Consider the following 23,854-nt stretch of genomic DNA (forward strand, 5'->3'; position numbering starts at 1 on the left):
GATTTAAAGTGTGCACTTGTTTGATGTGAATATTTTCAAAGTTCTAAAAAGAAAATAGACAATTGAACAACAGAAAAAAAACATTCTTCGGAATAAAGAAAGCGCCAGAACTTTGCAGACGTAAACTTGTGTCCGTTCTTTTTACTATTGCAGGCCACCTCAGCTACACATGCACTCTGTCTGCACATGCATGCACATACACACGGACAAACACACACTAATGTTCTCTCTCTTGTGTTTGTCAGCAGTTCATGGTGGCCCTGTCATTTGCCTCCTTCACCAAAGCTCTGTCAGGGACCTACATGAAGAGTGCCATCAGAGATCACTTTGACCTGTCCAGCTCTCTCATCGGACTCATAGACGGCAGCTTTGAGATGGGTATCAACAATAGCATTGAGTTGCTTGAGAATTCATGTAGTAAAAACCAGATACAGACTACAGTATGATCCATTTTTTTTGTGGTTCAATCAGAGTCTGCTCACAATACTGTCCAGTTTTATAGTTGTTCCTATTAATTGATTGACTGGTGTTTGTCCATGACTCTACTGTCAAACATCTAACATTGTTTTAAGTGATGCTATGTTGTTGCAGCCTAGTATCCAAACTGATATGCCATTTTTAGTTAACAAAAAAACAGTGTTTATAATTTGCGATTCCTGGCTACTGTAGTGTTGTGGTTTCTTGCAGGTAACCTGCTGTTCCTGGCTGTGGTCAGCCATTTTGGGGCGAAGCTGCACAGGCTCATTGCTATGGGCTGTTTCCTCATGGCTGTAGGATCCTTCCTCACAGGCCTGCCACACTTCTTCATGGGACGGTAAAACAACTGAAATACTGGTTAAACTTGTACTTGTAGAGATATTCCAATGCGGAGGATAGTTTCACTATAGAAATAAAGAAATGTATCCAGTTGTTGATTAATCTCAGTTAACATAGAACTAAAGTCTTGCGTAATTGGTCAGCTGCTTGATTGTGTTTTGGGGTCATACATGTTAAGAGAAGGGATTAAGAGATGCTTTAACTGTGATGTGGTAAAGTTGGAGCCAGGTGCAGAGAAGAGACCGGAAGATGAAGCAGTGGTTCCAACCAGTGTCTCCGCCCCTTCAAGGGCCCACTTAACTGCCAAGAGCTCCCGGTTGCCTACATCGTAGTTGCCTTCCGCTGGTCGAGAACCGCTTGGAGAGAAAGGCGCATGGGTGCAGTTTCTTGTCCTCCTCGTTCCGCTGTGAAAGGACTGCCCCAGCTCCAGTGTCCGAGGCGCCCACCTCTACCACAAAGGGGCGTGTAGGATCAGGATGAACGAGGATGGGTCCGGAGGTGAAACGTCCCTTGAGCTCTATGAATGCCCTGTCAGCCTCGGGATTCCAGCAAAAACCTGCTTGAGTGAGGTGGGACAGGGCTGTATGTGTTCCGGAAGGGTTTTTGGAGAAGATCAGGATGTCGTCGAGGTAAACAAAGACGAACCGATTCAACAAATCCCTAAGAGTGTCATTGATCAATGCTTGAAAGACTGCCGGTGAGTTCGATATTCCGAAGGTCATGACTAAATACTCAGTGACAACTAGGGTGTTAAAGGCAGTTTTCCACTCATCTCCCTCCCTGATTCTCACCAGATTTTAAGTGTTGCGGAGGTCCAGTTTGGTGAAGAATTGGCCTCCTAAGGCCAACTCCAAGGCGGCGGACATCGGGTAGGGGGTAACGATTCTTGATCCTAATCCTTTTCAGCCTTCTGTAATCGATGCAAGGACTGAAGTTTGGGTCAGAGACAGAGAGACAAGGGATGTGTTTAGACAGGCAACCCAATTATGATATTTTTTCCACTAATTGGTCTTTTGACCAATCACATGAGATATTTTCGCATCAGCTCTTTTTCAGAGCATATCTGATTGCTCAAAAGACCAGTCCAGGTCCCCTGGTGTACGATGGCAGCCTGTTGTCAGAGTGTAACAGAGACTGCTCCTGCTTTGCTGGGGAGTGGGACCCTGTGTGTTCAGACAACGGCATCACCTACACCTCCCCCTGCCTCGCAGGCTGCTCCAGCTTTACAGGTTACGGCAAGAACACGGTACCAATACTATTAATGTACTGAGTGTTCAACACCTTCACAGGGATGCTGGCCCATGTTGACTCCAATGCTTCCCACAGTTGTGTCAAGTTGGCTTTATGTCTTTTGAGTGGTGGACCATTCTTGATACACACTTGAAACTGTTGAGTGTAAAAAACCCAGCAGCGTTGCAGTTCTTGACACAGACTGGTACCCCTGGCACCTACTACCATGCCCCGTTGAAAGACACGTATATATGTTGTCTTGCCCATTCACCCTCTGAATGGCACACGTACACAATCCTTGTCTCAATTGTCTCAAGCCTTACAATATTTTGTAAAACCTGTCTCCTCCTCTTTATCTATACTGATTTAAGTGGATTTAACTAGTGACATCCATAAGGGATTATGGCTTTAACCTGGATTCACCTGGTCAGCATATGTCATGGAAAGAGCAGGTGTTCTTAATAGTTTATACACTCAGTGTAACTCATTGGCACTGAAATAAGTTATTTTCAACCATTAACTGGGGCCTTGTTGAGGCCTTATCTAAGTAAGTAAATGCTGATTGACAGTAAAGTATTATTTTGATGTATGTAAAAAAGATGGTATGCAATTCCTATGTAGAGAACGTTCTCTCTGGTAGTTGTTCAATATGACTTCAACTTGTACAGGGCACTCTTGTAAAATAGATGTTTAATCTCAATGTGACTCCCTGTTTAAATAAAAGTTAAATCAAATTTAAAAAAAACATCAACACAAACACAGGATATGGGGTACACATGGTATCACATCATTACATACTAGGCCCTACTGCACCTGCATTCCAGCACCATTCCAGCATCTGGAATTGACTCAACATGTTTGAGGTGGGGGATCAATACATGTGGGGGAAGAGGTGGCTGTCGAATGTATGATTCTGATATGTACAGTTAAGTTCATTGTGTGTGGGGGGGGCGTCCATGTTTGTGTCCGTACTCTGAGGTGTGTTTGAATATGAATGAGCAGCAGTGTTGTGATGTGTCCTATCCCGTCCTTGCAGAGTGATCTTCCTTGGCCTCATCACATGTCTCAGTGGCTCCTCCACGGTACAGCCCCCACACTCATCGCTAGAGATCGAACTTCAGACTCCCTCCAAAACCACTGAACCCCTCAACACACCGAAAGAGATTACGGTGCACACCCTTAGAGGGAGCCGAAACAGGATAACTCCCTCCAAACTCACAAAGACACAGAGGAGGAGGAACTATCCAACACCCAGGGAGAGAGAACGAGTGACCTCAGTCGAACACAGTCAGAAAGAGGAGGTGGAAGAGGCGTTAGATAGAGGAGGAGGTTACCCCAGAGGCAATTCCTCCTGTTCATGTGAGCAAGAAAGAGCAGAAGGCTTCTGATCAGCCAAATGGCAGGCAGAGGGAGAGGTCATAGTGATTCACACCCACAGAGAGAAAGACAACCTCTTGGTTGAGATGAACCACACAGAGGTAGAGGCAGAGGGCCTTCAGTGCTAGCCAGTCAGCCTGCCTGTTCTGATCCTCAAGTCAATTGTATTTAAATTCATGTTCATTAAAGATTTTTATTCAAGAATTTAAAAGTCCCATTTACTTAATGATAATTTTTCACTGTCTTCAACCCTCAAGAACCAGCGTGAGTCTGGGTCGCCCTTTTACTGGGCAAACACAACTTGCATATCGTCATAGACTAGGCCGAAACGTTAATCGTTTAACCTTGCTTGAATAAAACAATGCATTTTTTATAGTGAGGAAGCGTTGCGCTTTTTCCTTTTCTATGATGTTTCAAGTTTTTGGTTGCACCTCAACTCAAATTGGTTGAGCGCCCTTTGTTTTTTTTATGTCAAATAATACATTTTTTATTTATTTAAGTAAATTATTAAAAGCATTCAAATTGGGATGTTTCCCAGGTATTTACACAACCTACTCCACACTTGCAAAGTGAAAGTGTATAGAAAAGTTCTGAAATTAAGTAGTAACCAGAAGAAAAGCAGAATTGAGTCCAATTTATAATGCAAATAATTTAATGGTCTATGGTTCAATCCCATTTCTGAATGTCTGATGAATAATTAATATTGTTCCTCCTCTTCCTTGTGGCAGGCGCAGCAGCACACTGCCCTCCAAAGCCTGCAAAAAAATCGCCGGACTGCCCCTTTCCTAGCTCTGCATGGAACATCCAGTGTCACGTCCTTGGTGACGTGTTGGGTGACATCCGGAATGACCACAGCAACATCCTCTGGAAAGGGAAAAAATAGGAACAGGATGTAAACAAATGCAAACCGTAGGTTCTAAACACTGGCCAGTTGAAAGGTTCTACTAAGATGTCATGACAAACAGCACCTGTCAGAGTGCTCTCTAAGTGTTACTCACCTGCTTGGATGTCAGCTGGCAGAGTGGCGAAGACGGCCATCATGAGAGTCCTTTCTTCAGGTGTGACGTCCACAACCTCCAAGAGGGAAGAGATGGGCTCTGCCTCTGTGTAAGTGGTGATGTCTTTAACCTCCAGGTGGGAAGATGCCGGGTCTGCCTCTGTGTAAGTGGTGATGTCTTTAACCTCCAGGTGGGAAGATGCCGGGTCTGCCTCTGTATTAGGGGTGATGTCCACAACCTCCAGGTGGGAAGAAGACTGGTCTGCCTCTGTGTTAGGGGTGATGTCTTTAACCTCCAGGTGGGAAGATGCCGGGTCTGCTTCTATGTTAGGGGTGGTGTCCACAACCTCCAGGTGGGAAGAAGCCTGGTCTTCCTCTGTATTAGGGGTGATGTCCACAACCTCCAGGTGGGAAGAAGCCTGGTCTGCCTCTGTGTTAGGGGTGATGTCTTTAACCTCCAGGTGGGAAGATGCCGGGTCTGCTTCTATGTTAGGGGTGATGTCCACAACCTCCAGGTGGGAAGAAGCCTGGTCTGCCTCTGTGTTAGGGGTGATGTCTTTAACCTCCAGGTGGGAAGAAGCCTGGTCTGCCTCTGTGTTAGGGGTGATGTCTTTAACCTCCAGGTGGGAAGAAGCCTGGTCTGCCTCTGTGTTAGGTGTGATGTCCACAACCTCCAGGTGGGAAGAAGCCTGGTCTGCCTCTATGTTAGGGGTAATGTCTACAACCTCCAGGTGGGAAGAATCCGGGTCTGCGTCTGTTATGGGTGACGACAACAATCCTGATGAGCTCTACTACTACAAGGCACCAAGATGTCATCACAACAGGCATCTGTCAGAATGCTCTATATCATTGCTACTCACCTGCTTGGATGTCAGCTGGTAGTGTGGTGGAGACGGCCACCGCGAGGACAGGGGGGACTGGTAGGGTGGCTGCAGGGGGCTGGAAGCAGCTCTGCACCTCGTCCGCCACAAAGGCACAGACAGAGCTCATATAAAAAGTGCTCTGGAGGTCATCCGTGGAGAAGGACTGACTGATTCTCCCGAGGATCGACCGCACAGAGTCAAAAGCAGCAGCCCGGGAGAAAGGGATGTGAGGGGAAGGGTCCTTTAACATGCAGGAGAGCTTCTCCACTACAGCCGCCACCATGCCCACGGCCATCCCGCTTATAAGGATTGGGTGCTCTGAATGGCCTTCCTCTGGCTGAAGCCACAGGGCCAGGAGGAGCCTGGGCACCACCTCCACCACCACCTGAGATGGGCTGAGGAGGTTGCTACGGGGCTCATTGGACTGCTCGCCCAGAATGCTCCTCACAGCTCTCTCCACGACGCTGTGGACCTTAGGATCGCTGAAATCAACAAAAAGGAGAAGACAAAGCTAAACGATGTGCAATGTTCTCACATAGAACACTGTCTTAGTCTGTTTCTGCGTAGTTCCAGATGTGTAGATAAATGGATCAAGTCATATGCAGGGCAGTACATGGAACTCACATGTCAGCTGGCGAGGTGGAGTGCATGGAGCGACGGAGCTTGCAGAAAGCCTCGTGCTCTATGTTCATCATTTTTAGGCAAGTGTTTACTTCCCAGGCCTGCAGTATGAAACAGGAAGTCCCGTTAGTGTAATTTCACAAGAGATCTATCCTGCTGTGCTAACTAGTTGTTGAAAGGCTAGTAAAGAGCTCACTAACTTGTAGTATGTCTCTAACTCTCATTCTCTTACCAGCCGAGCGAGGTCGTTTCCCTCCTCCAGGGTTTCCTTCCACACCCTTCAAATAAAACACAGAGCAATTCAACTTTCCTGGCTTCTGATTTTTCTGTTGTTTATTTTACCCACACCTCCTGGAGTGCTGCTGGTGGCAGGGAATGGCAGTGAAGGTGAGTGCTGACGTGGTACTCACCTCTCCCTAAGGGATTTTTTGCCCTGAGACACCAGCCAGTTGCTCATGTGCTCCGTGGTGACATGGGGCGGGACCTGGCCTTGACTCTGGAGCAGCAGATAGTGGACCATGAGCTTCTTCTGCAAGATGAGGTAAGGTGTGAGACCGTGCCACGAAATACCATATCATGTGCTTTCAGAAGGGCCTCTCGCAACATTTCACAACTGCTCATGCCTTACAATTTGCAAGTGATATTAAGAACTCTTATGACCAACTTCTCTAAACTGTCTTGAAATACAACTCTCTTTCTGTTTATGTTTTTGTGGGATGAATCTTACCTGTTTATTGTAATATGTTTCCTCCCAGCAGGCCTGCAGAGTCTGAAAATAAAGGCTGCTTCTACAGAATTCCTTTGAAGATAATGAAAATAATTATGCTTTGTTATTCACAGGCATTTACAGTATGCTAAAATGCATTTCTCCTAAGATTACCTTTGTGGGACCATAAGTGAACTCCGGAATGCACAAAACCCTATCCATGGTAAGATGGGGAAGAAATGCAGCGCTATAGATATACGGGATGCTCTAGAGATAACAGGAATGACTTAAAGTCGCGAATGATCAATGACTGTGGAGTCGTCCAATATGCTGCACTTAGAATTGAGTTGTAGGCGATGTTTGGCGCAAATAGAATGTTTACATTCTATTGCCATGGAGAAATGGAATGTGTAGAACCTGTATAAATGGGTATGCTTCTATGTCTTTATTTCGTGAAAGATTAAGCTCTTTGTTGTGTCATAATGTGTATATGAGGATGTAGGAGCCCGTCCCGATTCATGACGCGATTATCCAGGTGCATGTTGCTTAGACCTACTAATCCAACCTTGGTTTACAAGTTAAATACATTGTTTATATATGCCTATACAAATCTATCGACCACTTCCATTTAAAGCAATGATTGTCAATTGAAAATGTGGTTGTTGTGTTTTATCCTGTTGTGCGCCTTGAGTGTCAGTCCCCTTAAGCACATTATTCCAATATTTCCGAGCTCTGAATTGACACAATGAACACTTTCGCAAAGATATTCGGTTCAAAATAAGAGTATGAATGACAATAAACGTATGACTTGGATTGTATGCATAACAGTGTAGTAAACAATATCGCTCCGCGTGGGAACTTTTGGCGTTGGGAAAGTATCCCTTATAAGTCTCCATGGCACGTATCACTTCGTTGTCTTGTTGGTAATAGTAAAAATGCATGACAGTCCGCATTGTAATGGTCTAACAGGTGTTTTCATTTTGCTTCTCACATTAAACAGACATTTGAGAACGGAATTGCTTACAGTTGTACCTATGATGCACAGACACACTAAAGCTGTACAGTGTAGTTTGAATAGTCAGACACTGAAAGAGCATTTTATTCCAAGTGTGTTTGTGTTTGAATAAAGACCCAAAGAATGAAATCAATGTGTGGATGTTGATTGGACAATGTATATGTGCTTTGCAGAAGCCATTTTTTTAAATTCCCTGTAGGGTGTATTTTACTGGAGTATGATCAGATTGCTTTGTTTAAGCCAGAATGAAGACTTGGTCTGAGAAACTATGCCGATTATAGCATGATAGCTATTTATTTTTAAATAAGGCAATGTATATATGACCCCCTTTCAAATAGTCGCTCATTTATCACTTTCTTGCAGATATACAGTGCCTTCAGAAAGTGTTCATACCCCTTAACTAATTCCTCATTTTGTTTTCTTACAGCCTGAATTCCAAATGGATTAAATTATAGTTTTTTTATCATCTCACCCAGCTACAGACAATACCCCATAATGACAAAGTGAAAACATGGTTTTTAATTTTGTCTCAAATGTATTGAAAATGAAATACAGAAATATCTCATTTACATACGTATTCACAATACATGTTAGAATCACCTTTGGCAGCGATTAAAGCTGTGAGTCTTTCTGGGTAAGTCTCCAAAAGTTTTGCACCCCTGGATTGTACAATATTTGCAATATCACAATATATACAGTACCAGTCAAACGTCTGGACACACCTACTCATTTAAGGGTTTTTCTTTATTTTTTAAAATGTTTTACTTTTTAGAATAATAGTGAACACATCAAAACTATGAAATAGCACAATTGGAATCATGTAGTAAGAAAAAAAAGTGTTAAACAAATCAAAATATATTTTATATTTGAGATTCTTCGAAGTAGCTATCCTTTCCCTTGATGACCGCTTTGCACACTCTTGGCCTTTTCATGAGGTAGTCACCTGGAATGCATTTATTTTTACAATTTTTTACATTTTAGAATAATAGTGAAGACATCAAAACTATGAAATAGCACAATTGGACTTAACAGGTGTACCTTCTTAAAAGTTAATTTGTGTAATTTCTTTCCTTAAAGCGTTTGAGCCAATAGGTTGTGTTGTGACAAGGTAGGGATGGTTTACAGAAGATAGCCCTTTTTGGTAAAAGACCAAGTCCATTTTATGCCAAGAACAGCTCAAATAAGCATAGAGAAACAACAGTCCATCCTTACTTAAGACATGAAGGTCAGTCAATACGGAAAATTTCAAGAACTTTGAAAGTTTCTTCTAGTGCAGTCGCAAAAACCATGAAGTGCTATGATGAAACTGGCTCTCATGAGGACTGCCACAGGAAAGGAAAACCCAGAGTTACCTCTGCTGCAGAGGATAAGTTCAGTAGAGTTAACTGCACCTCAGATTGGAGCCCAAATAAATGCTTCACTGTCATGTTCTGACCTTTATTTTCCTTTGTTTTGTCTTTAGTTAGTATGGTCGGGCGTGAGTTGGGGTGGGGAGTTCTATGTTGTCTGTTTCTATGTGGGGTTTTCTAGTTTGGCCTGACATGGTTCTCAATCAGAGGCAGGTGTTTTGTGTTGTCTCTGATTGGGAACCATATTTAGTTAGTCTGTTTTGTATTGTGGGTTATTGTCTATGTCATTACGTAAGTTGCCTGTGTCTGCACTTGTCGTAGTATAGCTTCACGTTCGTTTGTTAGTTTGGCAAGTGTTCTTCGTTTCGTCTTCGTTAAATAAATTCAAGTATGTATTCAAACCACGCTTCGTTTTGGTCAGATCCTTGCTCCTCCTCAGATGAGGAGGATTACCACGTTCGTGACATTCACAGAGTTCAAGAAACACACACATCTCAACATGCACTGTCCAGAGGAGACTGCGTGAATCAGGCCTTCATGGTCAAATTGCTCCATTGAAACCACTACTAAAGGGCGGACACCAATAATAAGAAGAGACTTGCTTGGGCCAAGAAACACGAGCAATGGACCTTAGACTGGTTGAAATCTGTCCTTTGGTCTGATGAGTCCAAATTTGAGATTTTTGCCTTTCAATGTGTGTGTAAAGAATCCAGGGTGTTTAGTATGGTCTAAGCTTCATTATAAAACTATTTGTTGAATGGTTTAAAATCCGTCAGAAGCTGCTTTCAATTCATGGTGGCTCTGAATAAGTCTTGACTGAGACAGAGCTTGTTTTGTGACATTTCCGGTCACAACTTGCAGACTTGTTTACGTGCTGCTGTGCGTTTTGTTGCTAACCTTACTTTGCTACCTGACAACTTTACGGTTTTTACTTTTTAATTTACGTTTATATTTTTTGTTTTTCCCTCACTCAACTTTTTTTCTTTCAACTTTTTCACTCCGGACGCTTTATCTGGACATGGTTCGTCAAGACCTCCAACAGCCGAAGCTAAGTAGTAACATTAACATGATGCCTTCTAATTGCAGTCACTGTACTCATAATATACAGGAGAACGATCGCCTTACGGCGAGGATAGCTGTGCTGCAAGCCCAGCTTCAGACGCAATCGTTAGGCAAGGGTAATTTCAGTGTAGGAAAGGATGAAACAGCGTCTGTGCCACCAGTAAGTACAGATAGTACTAGAAATCCCCTCGCACGGTCCCCGCAGCCGGACAACTTTCTCATGGCTTCTGGAGGGAAATGTACAGCATTTCCCAAAATGCTCAACCGGTGTCGCTCATTCAGCCGACAGAAACTTTGAACCGGTTCTCCCCACTAAGCAGCGAGTAGGAGTCTGAGGCCGAGCCTTCTCTGGTCTCTACTCCTCCCGTTACGGGGTCTGAGACGCCGAAGGTTCCCAGCATTAGCTCTGACAAATTGAAAACCCTAATCATTGGCGACTCCATTACCCGTAGTATTAGACTTAAAACAAATCATCCAGCGATCATACACTGTTTACCAGGGGGCAGGGCTACCGACGTTAAGGCTAATCGGACCACCATTTTATTATGTTTGCAATCGCAACAAATAATCTGCTCAGACCCCAACCAAGGAGCATCAAAAGTCATGCTATAAATTCTCAGACAACCCAAATATTCCTTGATGCCCTTCCAGACTCCCTCTGCCTACCCAAGGACGTCAGAGGACAAAAATCAGTTAACCACCTAACTGAGGAACTCAATTTAACCTTGCGCAATACCCTAGATGCAGTTGCACCCCTAAAAACTACAAACATTTGTCATAAGAAACTAGCTCCCTGGTATACAGAAAATACCCGAGCTCTGAAGCAAGCTTCCAGAAAATTGGAACGGAAATGGCGCCACACCAAACTGGAAGTCTTCCGACTAGCTTGGAAAGAGAGTACCGTGCAGTATCGAAGAGCTGCTCGGTCATCCTATTTTTCCAAACTAATTGAGGAAAATAAGAACAATCCAACATTTATTTTTGATACTGTCGCAAAGCTAACTAAAAAGCAGCATTCTCCAAGAGAGGATGGCTTTCACTTCAGCAGTAATAAATTCATGAACTTCTTTGAGGAAAAGATCATGATCATTAGAAAGCAAATTATGGACTCCTCTTTAAATCTGCGTATTCCTCCAAAGCTCAGTTGTCCTGAGTCTGCACAACTCTGCCAGGACCTAGGAACAAGGGAGACACTCAATTGTTGTAGAACTATATCTCTTGACACAATGATGAAAATAATCATGGCCTCTAAACCCTCAAGCTGCATACTGGACCCTATTCCAACTAAACTTTTTTATTTTTTTATTTAACCTTTATTTAAACTACTGCAATGCTCTACTTTCCGGCTACCCGGATAAAGCACTAAATAAACTCCAGTTAGTGCTAAATACGGCTGCTAGAATCCTGACTAGAACCAAAAAATGTGATCATATTACTCCAGTGCTAGCCTCCCTACACTGGCTTTCTGTCACGTTCCTGACCTGTTTTCCTTGTTTTTGTATGTGTTTAGTTGGTCAGGGCGTGAGTTGGGGTGGGCATTCTATGTTATGTGTTTCTATGTATAGGTTTCTGCACTTCGTTTATTTGTTTTTGTATTTTCAGTGTTCAGTTTCGTTTTATTAAATCATCATGAGCACTAACCACTCCGCGTATTGGTCCGATCCTTCTCGCCTCTCCTCGTCCGAGGAATAGGAATATGACTACCGTTACAGAATCACCCACCAACAAGGGACCAAGCGGCGTGGGAGAAAGCAGCAGCAGCGATCGCAGGATTCATGGACATGGGAGGAAATATTGGACGGTAAAGGTCCATGGGCACAACCTGGAGAATATCGCCGCCCTCGTGAAGAGCTGGAGGCAGCTAAAGCCGAGAGGCGGCGGTATGAGGAGGCAGCACGGAAGCAGGAGAAGGATCTGGGCTATACAACCTGGGAGGAGATCGACAGGTGGGCGATCGACCCAAGGAGAGTGCCGGAGCCCGCCTGGGATTCTCTGGCTCAGTGTGAGGAGGGATACCGGCGAATGGAGGCAGCACGACGACGCGGTAGGAAGCCTGTTAGTCAAGCCCAAAAATGTCTTGGGGGGGCTAAAGGGTAGTGTGGCGAAGTCAGGTAGGAGACCTGCGCCAACTTCCCGATCTTACCGTGGAGAGCGAGAGTACGGGCAGACACCGTGTTATGCGGTAGAGCGCACGGTGTCTCCTGTACGTGTGCTTAGCCCGGTGCGGGTTATTCCACCTCCCCGCACTGGCAGGGCTAGATTGAGTATTGAGCCGGATGTCATGAAGCCGGCCCAACGCATCTGGCCACCAGTGCGTCTCCTCGGGCCGGCATACATGGCACCAGCCTTACGCATGGTGTCCCCGGTTCGCCTACATAGCCAGTGCGGGGAGGTGGAATAACCCGCACTGGTCGGGCTACGGGGAGCATACAACCAGGTAAGGTTGGGCAGGCTCAGTGCTCAAGGGAGCCAGTACGCCTGCATGGTCTGGTATATCCGGCGCCACCGCCCCGCCCCAGCCCAGTACCACCAGTGCTTACACCACGCACCAGGCTTCCTGTGCATCTCCAGAGCCCTGTTCCTCCTCCACGCACTAGCCCTATGGTGCGTGTTTTCAGCCCGGTACCACCAGTTCCGGTACCACGCACCAAGCCTCCTGTGCGTCTCCAGAGCCCTGTTCCTCCTCCACGCACTAGCCCTGTGGTGCGTGTCTCCAGCCCAGTACCTCCAGTTCCGGTACCACGCACCAAGCCTCCTGTGCGCCTCCAGAGTCCTGTGCGTCCTGTTGCTGCTCCCCGCACTAGCCTGAAGGTGCGTGTCCTTAGCCCGGTACCTCCAGTTCCGGCACCACGCACCAGGTCTACAGTGCGCCTCAGCCGGCCAGAGTCTGCCGTCTGCCCCGCGGCGCCTGAACTGCCCGTCTGCCCAACGCCGTCTGAACTGTCCGTCTGCCAAGCGCCGGCTGAACTGCCCGTCTTTCTTGAGCCTTCAAAGCCGCCCGTCTGTACTGAGCCTTCAAAGCCGCCCGTCTGTACTGAGCCTTCAAAGCCGCCCGTCTGTACTGAGCCTTCAAAGCCGCCCGTCTGTACTGAGCCTTCAAAGCCGCCCGTCTGTACTGAGCCTTCAGGCTCAGACAGGAGCCGCTAGAGCCTTCCGCCAGACAGGAGCCGCTAGAGCCTTCCGCCAGACAGGAGCAGCCAGAGCCTTCCGCCAGACAGGAGCAGACAGAGCCTTCCGCCAGACATGAGCAGCCAGAGCCGCCAGCCAGCCATGAGCAGCCAGAGCCGCCAGCCAGCCATGAGCAGCCAGAGCCGCCAGCCAGCCATGAGCAGCCAGAGCCGCCAGCCAGCCATGAGCAGCCAGAGCCGCCAGCCAGCCATGAGCAGCCAGAGCCGCCAGCCAGCCATGAGCAGCCAGAGCCGCCAGCCAGCCATGAGCAGCCAGAGCCGCCAGCCAGCCATGAGCAGCCAGAGCCAGCCAGCCAGGATCCGCCAGAGCCAGCCAGCCAGGATCCGCCAGAGCCAGCCAGCCAGGATCCGCCAGAGCCAGCCAGCCAGGATCCACCAGAGCCAGCCAGCCAGGATCCGCCAGAGCCAGCCAGCCAGGATCCGCCAGCCAGCCAGGATCCGCCAGCCAGCCAGGATCCGCCAGCCAGTCCGGAGCTGCCCCTCAGTCCGGAGCTGCCCCTCAGACCGGAGCTGCCCCTCAGTCCGGAGCTGCCCCTCAGTCCGGAGCTGCCCCTCATTCCGGTGTTGCCCCTCATTCCGGTGTTGCCCCTTAGTCCGGTGCTGCCCCTTAATCCAGTGGGGTTCATTTGGAGGGTGGCCATTTGGAGGAGGCTACGGAAGCGGGGTTTGACTATGGTGGGGTGGGGACCACGTCCGGAGCCGGAGCCGCCACCGTGGACAGATGCCCACCCAGACCCTCCCCTAGACTTTAGGTGGTGCGCCCGGAGTTCGCACCTTGAGGGGGGGGTTCTGTCACGTTCCTGACCTGTTTTTCTTGTTTTTGTATGTGTTTAGTTGGTCAGGGCGTGAGTTGGGGTGGGCATTCTATGTTATGTGTTTCTATGTATAGGTTTCTGCACTTCGTTTATTTGTTTTTGTATTTTCAGTGTTCAGTTTCGTTTTATTAAATCATCATGAGCACTAACCACTCCGCGGATTGGTCTGATCCTTATCGCCTCTCCTCGTCCGAGGAGGAGGAATATGACTACCGTTACACTTTCTGTTAAGGCAAGGGCTGATTTCAAGGTTTTACTGCTAACTTACAAAGCATTACATGGGCTTGCTCCTACCTATCGTTCCGATTTGGTCCTGCCGTACATACCTACACGTACGCTACGGTCACAAGACTCAGGCCTCCTAATTGTCCCTAGAATTTCTAAGCGAAACAGCTGGAGGCAGGGCTTTCTCCTATAGAGTTCCATTTTTATGGAATGGTCTGCCTACTCATGTGAGAGACGTAGACTCGGTCTCAACCTTTAAGTCTTTATTGAAGACTCATGTCTTCAGTAGGTCCTATGATTGAGTGTAGTCTGGCCCAGGAGTGTGAAGGTGAACGGAAAGGCACTGGAGCAACGAACCGCCCTTGCTGTCTCTGCCTAGCCGGTTCCCCTCTCTCCACTGTGATTCTCTGCCTCTAACCCTATTACAGGGTCCGAGTCACTGGCTTACTGGTGCTCTTCCATGCTGTCCCTAGGATGGGTGCGTCACTTAAGTGGGTTGAGTCACTGACGTGGTCTTCCTGTCTGGGTTGGCGCCCACCCTTGGGTTGTGCCGTGGCGGAGATCTTTGTGGGCTATACTCGGCCTTGTCTCAGGATGGTAAGTTTGGTGGTTGAAGATGTCCCTCTAGTGGTGTGGGGGCTGTGCTTTGGCAAAGTGGGTGGGGTTATATCCTGCCTGTTTGGCCCTGTCCGGGGTATCATCGGATGGGGCCACAGTATCTCCTGACCCCTCCTGTCTCAGCCTCCAGTATTTATGCTGCAGTAGTTTATGTGTCGGGGGGCTAGGGTCAGTCTGTTATATCTGGAGTATTTCTCCAGTGTCCTGTGTGAATTTAAGTATGCTCTCTCTAATTCTCTCTTTCTTTCTTTCTTTCTTTCTTTCTTTCTCTCGGGGGACCTGAGCCCTAGGACCATGCCTCAGGACTACCTGGCATGGTGACTCCTTGCTGTCTCCAGTCCACCTGGCTGTGCTGCTGCTCCAGTTTCAACTGTTCTGCCTGCGGCTATGGAACCCTGACCTGTTCACTGGACGTGCTAACTGTCCCAGACCTGCTGTTTTCAACTCTCTAGAGACAGCAGGAGCGGTAGAGATACTCTCAATGATCGGCTATGAAAAGCCAACTGACATTTACTCCTGAGGTGCTGACCTGTTGCACCCTCGAAACTACTGTGATTATTATTATTTGACCATGCTGGTCATTTATGAACATTTGAACATCTTGGCCATGTTCTGTTATAATCTCCACCCGGCACAGCCAGAAGAGGACTGGCCACCCCTCATAGCCTGGTTCCTCTCTATGTTTCTTCCTAGGTTTTGGCCTTTCTAGAGAGTTTTTCCTAGCCACCGTGCTTCTACACCTGCATTGCATGCTGTTTGGGGTTTTAGGCTGGGTTTCTGTACAGCACTTTGAGATATCAGCTGATGTAAGAAGGGCTATATAAATACATTTGATTTGATATGATTTTGCCAAGGAAAGTGAAAAGGACTGAGGGAAAGTAAAATGGAAAATACATGGAAAGGAACATGGAAGAACCTCAAAGATTGTTTATGTATATGTCTTAATTAATCTAAATTGTAATTTCTACATACTTTAGCGTTAGCAGTCCATCAGGCCAATAGATGGCGCTGTTGCACTGTTGTAGCAGGAGAAACAGCAAGTTCTGGCCAAGCGCTCACATTCTGCAGAATAAGGATCAGAACTTTACAGAGGTAAACTGTGTCTGTTCTTTTTACTATTACAGGTGTGTAACAGAACTTCTAAACGTTCAAATATATACACAATATGTAATAACATTCTATTTAACAACTTTGTCAAGATATTATCACGTTAGGAAAGGTTTTGTTTTGGCTTTGTGTCGAACTGCGCGAGAGAAGAACGTGAATTACATTGAGTGAGAGAATATGTTAGCTTGATGCTAGCTGAGGTAAAAAACGATTTACGAGTCACAGGGACTATGTTTACTGAGTAGCTTACTTGTACTGGATTTTGTCTAGGAGATTTTTATAAAGACTCCATTTGTTAGGGATTTCTGAGTTGGTTTTACATGTTATTGATTTTATGTAAAATTGTGCTCACTAGCTGGTAAACTGGCCGAGCACGCTCAGTCTGGTGGACTTTTAGTGCATACAGTGAGAGAGAGACGATTTTCTCGAGGTGCCAATATCTTAAAGCTGAATGTATTGTTGTCCGTTTTTTATAGAGGTAGCGGTATATAGAAAAAGATTCAGTTATGTTTTCATATATAGGTGTTTCTATTGTATGAATGTGAAATACATTGTGGTTTTCATGTGAAACCATACACTAAGACAGGGTTATTTGTGCAACATTTTTGAATTCTGCTTTAGGTAAAGTGCGCACTTGTTTGATGTGAATATTTTCAAAGTACTAACAAGAAAATAGACAATTGAACAAGAGAAAAAAAACATTATTCCGAATAAAGAAAGCGCCAGAACTTTGCAGACGTAAACTTGTGTCCCTTCTTTTTACTATTGCAGGCCACCTCAGCTACACATGCACTCTGTCTGCACATGCATGCACATACACACGGACAAACACACACTAACGTTCTCTCTCTTGTGTTTGTCAGCAGTTCATCGTGGCCCTGTCATTTGCCTCCTTCACCAAAGCTCTGTCAGGGACATACATGAAGAGTGCCATCACTCAGAGAGACACTTTGACCTGTCCAGCTCTCTCATCGGACTCATAGACGGCAGCTTTGAGATGGGTATCAACAATAGCATTGAGTTGCTTGAGAATTCATGTAGTAAAAACCAGATACAGACTACAGTATGATCCATATTTTTTTGTGGTTCAATCAGAGTCAGAGAGATTAAAGTAGATGTCACGCGTCAAAATGTTGATTCATGACCCTATGTCCTGCTGAAGTGTGCATGCCCATATTTGGGTTTCCTGTCCGGACCCCCTGTTGGTTTGTGGGGGGGCGTGGTTTAAAGTGACCCTATGTTTGGTCATCCTGTTTCTCACGGCTTAGAGTGTGTAAAAGAGTTTTATGATGTTTTTGAATTTGTCATGCTGTTTGATGTCTAGTGTCCTGTTTGGACCGGGTTGTGTGTGTAATGAACATTTCAAAGAGTAAGGCCTATTTTATTGCTTATAGCCCTCCGGGGTTGTTTTCTATGAAACACGAATGTCCGGGGGTATTGGGCTTTGCAGACGCCTTATAAAGCCCCTGAACAATCTATGTTTAAGACTGTACATGATAACCCCCTGAATATTAAACAAAAATGCCACCTATGCCAATTTTCGGGATGTTATGCTCGGCTTGTCATGAACCCAGTGACCAAAGCCTTGAGGAAGTTCTGTGTGAAGCTCCAGAATGTTTTAAAGGATTTTTGGGTACGAGTGAGGGCCATATTTCTTACATATTCCAGCCGGAGGATTCTACGGTAAAGATATTCACAGACAGTGGACCCAAACCCCTTTATCAGGCAAAACCTGGGAGTTTTTCTCCTGCTCTGGGGATGAGAGAATGGCTAAAGATCAGGCTGGCGCTCTGTAAAATTGAACAGGCCCTGAGTGGTACAAATGTGCCAGGATATGCGTTGGAAGAACAGGTCTTCGGCGGCAGTGATCTGAAGGCCCTAAGAATCGCTTCAATGGACTATAGCCCTGACAACAAAGTGACAATTTTAGCCTGTGCAGTTTATGATGGTGCTAATGCTACAAAGTCTGTCAATTCTCCTGTATCTTCAAGAGCATGCAAAGATGTAAACTTTTTTATTCCTGTGTTTAGTTTTAAATGGTTGGATTATCCGATTTTCATAACACTTATGAATAAGCTGGACAGTCTCTTCCAAAATCGTGAACAGTTAAAGCGCTGGCCTCGGCTGTCCTTGAGACATAGTCAGGACCTAAAGGCCCGACGTATTATCTACCCCTGGAGTGAAAACTTACGGCGTTTTGATGGACCTTGCAAGAGAGCCAGGCCTTTTGATGGTGACTTGGACACGGATAATGGGGGTTGGCAACACCAGACCTCTGGATCTGTAAGAAAGGCCTCGTAAAATACCTTAATTATGAACGGTTATAAAATGTATGTACTAAATATTTTGAATGAAATAAAAGATGGTTTTAAAAGCAGAATCTCACCATGTCATGAACTCTCTAGTTTGTTCACTCTTAGCGCAGTCTGTCCCTGAGAAAAAAACTTTCGGAAAAAGCCATGTGCGAGCGTGCGTGTGCTGGAGTGTAGGTGTATGTGTGTTTCAAAACAAAGAAAAAGCGGAGGGGGTGTGTGTTCAAAAAAAGCCCATGCGGCTGCGCTCAAGGCTCTCTCTCTCTCTCTCTCTCTCTCTCTCTCTCTCTCTCTCTCTCTAGGCAGGGGTCGTTTGAAACCAAGGTTTACAATATCCTACAAAAACAGATGCCTCCATACAACAAAAAGTTTGTCTGTGTCTTACGCATCATAAACACAAAGGCCTTTCAAAACATAATTTAGGTTTCAGGGTCTTAAACAGAGGCTGTAGGGGGTCTAAAAAGTCAATCAGTCCAGAGTTGTCTAGAACTCCCACCCCCAGGGCTTGAAACGTACATTGGGGGTCTATTTCCCGGAGGTTGTAGAATATCATATGGGGTCATAAGGTTTAGCCACACCAATCCCTTTGTTTGAACCAAATAACTTAGGAGTCAAATATAGCTGGGGTCTAGTCCGAAAAAAAAAAAATCAACCTTAGGCTATGTGAAATCATACCGTCCTTTCTCGAGTTAGTGGGGACAAACTCTATTGACAAACGCTCCCCTGTTAGCCTTGTTTTAGCTCAACTACAAACAGACCCTACAGAACCCCCAAGAATCGTTATCGGACTGACCCGTTAAAAATAGCATCTTGGAAAACCTCCTAATGGATCTTTCTGAAGGTGAGTTCTTGAAATATATATATATATATAGATCTATATAGGCTGTATATTAGATTTGGCTGTTGTGGGGAATTGTTTGAACATTGTGTATGTTATAGCAATATTAAACATGCATTAGGGCCTGTATTCTTAACGTATAACATGTCAATATTATATAAAGTGATTAGAGCTTTAATATTGGCGAATGTTTTGTAGATTCTGAAGCATTCACGCAGATACTCCGAGGTATAACTGAGCTCGAACCGTCCGTTGGTTCTCAGGAACAACTTGCCTGCATCCAAACGCCGTCCCATTATTGTAGACTTGAGTAATGTCCAAGAATTCCATACATAACCATATTTATACCTTAAAAACAAAAAAGTGTGGGCATCTTATATTAAAAGCTATTTTTATGTGTTTACAGCGGACATTCAGCCTAGAAGGATAACGGACTCCCTATGGAACCTGAACGGTTTCAGCGGAGCAGAGGCCTCTGATGCAATTCTACCATTCACCCCGGATGTTTTATTAAACACGCCGAGAACAGATGCTTTAAACGGCAGGTCAACTCCCCCGGGAACGTCCTACGGAGCGCCACATCTATCTAAAAACCAACGTACAATTAGTGCGCAGATCCACAGTTCCGCTTCAACCCCTCCAGAACAATACTACTGGGCCGGTATTCACGAGACAGCGCTCCAAGGACACGGTATGAATATATATATATATATATATATATATATTATTATGTATATATATATTTTAATATTTATACATTTTTATGTCTGAATATGTTAAAACAAGGACGAATATTGTTTGTTTTTTTCAGGCTCCCCAGCTACAGAACCGGCAGATTCGTTAATACGTGTTGACCAAAGACAAATTCCCTCGTTTTCAGCACTTCTTCAGAACAGCCCTCGTCAAAAAAGCCGAGGTATTTAATTAATGTAATGTTAATATATAGGATTATATCTGAAATGTATTTGATCTTTTTTTTATCTAACATATTTTGTGGTTAATAACCTATTTTTTGTATGTATTATTTTTATTTCAGACTCCTCCCCGGCGTATAAGGACATCGAAGAACCTACACAACTACAAACAGCGGAGGATGCACAGACACCCGTCAATAAAACAGCGAAACCGGATGATTTCAAAGTTTTAAATGACATTTCTGAGGTAGACGATTTGATGTTCTGTGAAGCGGCCAACCTTCTTGAATCGGCCAATTCTGAGGGGGAAACAGCCGATTCTGAAATAGACCAAGCGAGGTTTTTCAAGGCTGTTACTCAGGGTTTAAAATCACGAAAGGTTTTACTTCAAAGACGTATTTGTATTCTACTAGAGCATCAATACAGTCAGGATGTGTCATTCTGGCATAGCGAGCTTCCCCGTATGTTAAAAAACAGTAGGGTTAAAACAAGCAAATACCGCCGTTAAAAAAACATATATGTAAACGCAAGAACACACCTCCTTAATTAGACAAATGGCGCCCCCTATAGACCTAAGCGAGACAATTGAAAACCTCTTAGCCCAGATCCCGCCAGAGCTCCAAGATATAATTAACCATATGAATGATGCGGGGGTAACTGACATAATGACGATAGATGAAAACCTATTATCCCAGATTCCAGCCGAACTCATAGAAATTATTACTCGTATGAATGAGTCAGGGCCTTCCGATGAAAACATGTTATCACAGATTCCCGAAACAATCATATCTCTAATTACCCAGATGAACGAGAGCCCGAGGTTTAATTCTGCACCACATACACCTCTAAACCTGCCGTTAACACCCAGGTCCGAAGAGTCTGAAACACAATACGATGTTTTTGAACAGTTGGACAATTGTCTAGCAAATCTGGAGGGGGAAGGTCTTGATCGCAGTGTACATGTTTTGCGCCTAAATAAATTCCACAATATTGAGGTTCGACAGTTTTTCAATTTCGCATGGGGGGGGTCAGATTCGGGAATATGCTGTGTTTTACGTAATGATTATGGACACTTTGAATGAACTGTTAGATAGGGTTAGAGATTATAGCGAACCACGGGATCTCTTACAGTTGGAAATTTGTGGAGACAGTCTGCATAGCACTGTATCGCTTATTTTACAGAATGGTGAAGCAGATCTTGAACAATTTGTTAACCTGCTAGAACGCCTTGTTCAGTCAAATTTAAACGTGCTAGCAGATAGGACCCTCGAACTTGTAGTGCAATTAATACGTCAACCCCAAGGTGGCGGTGGTCAGAGAAGGAAGCTCGATAGCCTAATGCAGTCAGAAATCATAAGCAATAAAAGGGCCTACCTCATAAACGTTCCCAATCGTGGTAATAAGCTATGCTTTGCCATAGGTCTGGCCCATTTACTCAGCCCAGGATGTACTGATCTAGCAGCGTTACAAAAAGCTCAAGAGCTACAAACTGCTGTGGGTCTAGGTATACAGGATTCTGTGGCTTTCTCGGACATAGTCAAATTTGAAAACTTTCTGAACATCAAGATTGTTGTTTTGTACCACAGTAGAGCTAATGACGCTCTTTTGAAATTCCAAAATATACACGAACCACATCCTAAGACTATGTACTTTTATGTGCAAAATGAGCATTACTATGCCGTAACTAACATCACAGCGTTTTTAGGCGCCCCATATGTGTGTCCAGCCTGTCATACCGGCTACACCCGCAAGGGGGGGGCACTCGTGCCGTTATAACTGTTCAGTATGTCTGGATAAACATTGCCCTATGCAACCGCTAAACTTGACCCCCTGTGAGGATTGTCACCGCACATGTCGTTCGGCCTACTGTTACGAAAAACACAAAACTGAAACATGGCACCCCAAGGCCTGTAAATCTGTAAGCAGTTGTGACATTAACAAGAAATGTCCAAAATGTCATTGCAATTACAACCTTAAAATAGATAGCCCTAAACCTCATGTTTGTGGAATTCTACATTGCCCGATCTGTAAAGGGCCTTTGAAAAGCAGAGACGCTGAAGTGGTTCAAGAAGTACCACACGAGTGTTACATTCAGCCCATGGCTGAAGATGAACATACAGAGAAATATGTGTTTTATGATTTTGAGACAAATCAGCAATCAGGGGTTCATTTGCCTATTTTTGTATCTACCATGACTTTCAAGGGTGAAAAGTGGTCGGCCGAGGGACCCAATTGTGCACGACTCTTTCTAAAACATTTTAGAAAAGCCAGTACAGAAACTTCACATTTATAGCGCACAATGCTAGAGCCTATGACTCCTATCTGCTTCTGAACCCTTTGATACAGCAAGGCGTTGCCCCCAGTGTCATAGCTCAAGGTAGTAAAATATTATGTTTTGTTGACCCCGCCTTCAAACAGAGATACATTGACAGCTTAAGCTTCTTATCCATGAGATTGGCTCAAATGCCAGAGGCCTTGGGTTTTGAAAACTCTGTCAAAGGCTATTTCCCTCACTTCTTCACATCTGAGGAGAATCTACATTATATAGGATCTTATCCATCCCCCGAAATGTACGGGTGTGATCAAATGTCTCCCAAAGAGCGTGAGAGATTCATGACGTGGTACGAGACCGTAAGACATGGCACTTTTGATTTCCATAAAGAGATGGAATCATACTGTGACAATGACGTTGTTATACTTCGTGAAGGATGCCTCAGATTCAGAGAAGAGGTAATCAAAGATGCGGGCATTGACCCCTGGAGCTGTACAACTATTGCATCAGCGTGCATGAAAACCTATCGTACACACTATCTAACTCCAGCATCTATAGCTATCCCATCGCCAGACAACTACCGACGACAATTCAAGGCCTACTCTAGTGGTTCCATTCAATGGTTGGAGTACTTGGCCCAGGATAAAGATATTTTTATCCAACATGCTTTGAATCGGGGGGAGAAGGCGTTTGGGCCTTACCATGTAGATGGATACACACAGATTGACGGGGTTGAGGCAGTGTATGAGTACAACGGTTGTTTCTTCCACGGTTGTAAATTATGCTTTGTCCCCCAGGCCATGTGTGTCCTAACCCAAAAGACTTTTGGGGAAATGTAAGAGTTTCAAGACAAACTGAATTCTTTAAAGGCTACTTACGGGTTAAAAGTTGTGGTTTTGTGGGAGCACAAATGGACAGCCCTCAAAAAGGCGGATCCTCGTGTTCAGGCCTTCCTTACCCAATATGACCCTCCAGAGCCCCTGGAACCGCGACAGGCCTTGTTTGGAGGTCGGACCAATGCTTTGACATTGCGTTATGTAGCTCAACCCGACGAGACAATAGGCTATGTAGATTTTACATCCCTATATCCTCATGTAATGAGTTCCTCATGCTATCCTATAGGGCATCCTGAAATTATTCACAGCGACTTTGACGTACCCCAAAATTATTTTGGTTTAATCAAAGCGACTGTATACCCACCTAGGGGGCTGTTTATACCTGTGTTGCCATACAAGGGTCCTAAAGGAAAACTTTTCTTTCCCCTGTGCAGTGAAAACAACACTGCACAGGGGAGTGTGCATCTTTCCCCTGTTCACATGCAGTGAAAACAACAACCAGGAAAACCCATGTGATCACACAGATCAAGAAAGAGCCCTGACCGGTGTATGGGTCACCGTTGAATTCTCTAAGGCTTTAGAGAAGGGGTATCGTGTGGCCAAAATCTTTGAAGTGTGGAACTTTTCCAGGAAATCAGACACACTTTTTAAAGAGTACATCAAGACCTTCTTGAGATGCAAGCAGATGGCTTC

The 23,854-nt window shown here is 45.1% G+C and overlaps 2 long non-coding RNA genes across 2 annotated transcripts; one reads left to right on the forward strand and one right to left on the reverse strand.

Moving 5' to 3' along the window:
- The first annotated feature begins 744 nt into the window (after window positions 1–744).
- Window positions 745–3,119, forward strand: LOC139542017 (uncharacterized). Its single transcript, XR_011668447.1, has 3 exons — window positions 745–814; window positions 1,045–1,513; window positions 1,611–3,119. It is a non-coding gene; the product is annotated as an uncharacterized lncRNA (long non-coding RNA).
- Window positions 3,120–5,917: 2,798 nt separating this feature from the next.
- LOC139542016 (uncharacterized) lies at window positions 5,918–6,968 on the reverse strand. Its single transcript, XR_011668446.1, has 4 exons — window positions 6,632–6,968; window positions 6,315–6,433; window positions 6,137–6,182; window positions 5,918–6,005 (listed from the first exon to the last, which is right to left on the reverse strand). It is a non-coding gene; the product is annotated as an uncharacterized lncRNA (long non-coding RNA).
- Between the last annotated feature and the right edge of the window lie 16,886 nt (window positions 6,969–23,854).

Source organism: Salvelinus alpinus, chromosome 17 (assembly GCF_045679555.1).
Source record: "Salvelinus alpinus chromosome 17, SLU_Salpinus.1, whole genome shotgun sequence".
Classification (NCBI taxonomy): Eukaryota; Metazoa; Chordata; class Actinopteri; order Salmoniformes; family Salmonidae; genus Salvelinus; species Salvelinus alpinus.